Source organism: Triticum dicoccoides, chromosome 3A (assembly GCF_002162155.2).
Source record: "Triticum dicoccoides isolate Atlit2015 ecotype Zavitan chromosome 3A, WEW_v2.0, whole genome shotgun sequence".
NCBI classification, from domain to species: Eukaryota; Viridiplantae; Streptophyta; class Magnoliopsida; order Poales; family Poaceae; genus Triticum; species Triticum dicoccoides.
The window spans coordinates 192,378,435-192,381,446 of NC_041384.1; positions in this window are offsets into that span (position 1 = coordinate 192,378,435).

Sequence of the window (3,012 nt, forward strand, 5' to 3'; positions counted from 1 at the left end):
AGTGGCGCACTGTGTAGGAGGTGCGCCATTACTAGTTAAACTAGTAATAGCGCACTACTCCCTGGTGTGCCATTAGATTTTTTGGAAAAATAATTTGTTACTAATGGCGCACCGTGGGTCTGGTGCGCCATTAGTGTCTACCACACTAATGGCGCACCGACTCATGGTGCGCCATTACTATATAGTAGTGGCGCACCACATGTCTGGTGCGCCATTAGTGGCCATATCATCTATAGCCCTTTTCCTAGTAGTGTGTGGAGTAATAGTAGTAGATGTGGATTCGTTTCAGTCTACTTGTCGCGGACGTGATGCCTATATACATGATCATTCCTAGATATTCTCATAACTATGCGCTTTTCTATCAATTGCTCGACAGTAATTTGTTCACCCACCGTAGAATTTGCTATCTTGAGAGAAGCCACTAGTGAGACCTATGGCCCTCGGGTCTATCTTCCATCATATTATTTTCCTATCAACTTGCTATTTCTATTTTGCAATCTTTATTTTCCAATCTATACAAAAAAATACCAGAAATATTTATCTTATTATCTCTATCAGATCTCACTTTCGTAAGTGACCGTGAAGGGATTAATAATCCCTTTATCGCGTTGGTTGCGAGGTTCTTGTTTGTTTGTGCAAATACTAGGCGACTTGCGTGTTACCTCCTACTGGATTGATACCTTGGTTCTCAAAAACTGAGGGAAATACTTAAGCTACTTTGCTGCATCGCCCTTTCCTCTTCAAGGGAAAAGCAACGCATGCTCAAGAGGTAGCAAGAAGGATTTCTGGCGCCGTTGCCGGGGAGGTTGTATCAAGTCAGACATACCAAGTACCCATCACAAACTATTATCCCTCACATTGCATTATTTGTCATTTGCCTCTTGTTTTCCTCTCCCCCACTTCACCCTTGCCATTTTATTCGCCCGCTTTTCCGCTCACCTCTCTTCCGTTTGTCTCTTTTCGCCTGCTTCTTGTGTGCTTGCGTGTTGGATTGTTTGTCACGATGGCTCAAGATAATACTAAATTGTGTGACTTTTCCAATACCAACAATAATGATTTTCTTAGCACTCCGATTGCTCCTCTTACCGATGTTGAATCTTCTGAAATTAATACTGCTTTGGTGAATCTTGTCATGAAAGATCCGTTTTCTGGCCTTCCTACAGAAGATGCCGCTATCCATCTAAACAACTTTGTTGATTTATGTGATATGCAAAAGAAGAAAGATGTGGATAATGATATTGTTAAATTGAAGCTATTTCCGTTTTCGCTTAGAGATCATGCTAAAACTTGGTTTTCCTATTTGCCTAAAAATAGTATTGATTCATGGAATATGTCCAAAGATTCTTTCATCTCTAAGTATTTTCCTCCTGCTAAGATCATCTCCCTTAGAAATGATATCATGAATTTTAAGCAACTTGATCATGAGCATGTTGCACAAGCTTGGGAGAGGATGAAATTAATGATACGTAATTGCCCTACACATGGACTAAACTTATGGATGATCATACAAATTTTTTATGCTACATTGAATTTTGCTTCTAGAAATCTTTTAGATTTGGCCGCGGGAGGCATTTTTATGGATATCAATTTAGGAGAAGCTACTAAACTCCTAGATAATATTATGGTTAATTATTCTCAATGGCACACCGAAAGATCTACTAGTAAAAAGGTTCATGCTATAGAAGAAATTGATGTTTTGAGTGGAAAGATGGATGAACTTATGAAATTGTTTGCTAATAAGAGTGTTTCTTCTGATCCTAATGATATGCCTTTGTTTACTTTGATTGAGAATAATAATGAATCTATGGATGTGAGTTTTGTTGGTAGGAACAATTTTGGTAACAACGCGTATAGAGGAAACTTTAATCCTAGGCCGTTTCCTAGTAATTCCTCTAATAATTATGGCAATACCTACAAGAACTCTTATGTAAATTTTAATAAGATGCCCTCTGATTTTGAGACTAGTGTTAAAGATTTTATGATTTCGCAAAAGAAGTTCAATGCTTTGCTTGAAGAAAAATTACCTAAGATTGATGAGTTGGCTAGGAACGTGGATAGAATTTCTCTTGATGTTGATTCCTTGAAACTTAGATCTATTACACCTAACCATGATATCAATGAGTCTCTCAAAGCCATGAGAATTTCCATTGATGAGTGCAAATAAAGAACCGCTAGGATGCGTGCTAAGAAAGATTGCTTTGTGAAAGCGTGTTCTTCTAGTTTTCATGATAATAATGATGAAGATCTAAAAGTGATTGATGTGTCCCCAATTAAATATTTGTTTTGTAATATGAACCTTGATAATGATGGGACTGGAGATGAGTCAGCTTTAGTTAAAAGGCGTCCCAATGATTCAGAGTTTCTAGATCTTGATGCAAAAATTGGTAAAAGTGGGATTGAAGAGGTGAAAACTTTACATAGCAATGAACCCACTATTTTGGGTTTCAAGGGATTTAATTATGATAATTGCTCTTTGATAGATTGTATTTCCTTGTTGCAATCTGTGCTAAATTCTCCTCATGCTTATAGTCAAAATAAAGCTTTTACCAAACATATCGTTGACGCTTTAATGAAATCTCATGAAGAAAAGCTTGAATTAGAAGTTTCTATCCCTAGAAAAATTTATGATGAGTGGGAACCTACTATTAAAATTAAAATTAAAGATCATTAATGCTATGCTTTATGTGATTTGGGTGCTAGTGTTTCCACGATTCCAAAAACTTTGTGTGATATGTTAGGTTTCCGTGAATTTGATGATTGTTCTTTAAATTTGCATCTTGTGGATTCCACTATTAATAAACCTATGGGAAGGATTAATGATTTTCTTATTGTTGAAAATAGGAATTATGTGACCGTAGATTTCATTGTTCTTGATATAGATTGCAATACTACATGTCCTATTATTCTTGGTAGACCTTTCCTTAGAACGATTGGTGCAATTATTGATATGAAAGAACGGAATATTAGATTCCAATTTCCGTTAAGGAAGGTCATGGAACACTTTCCTAGGAA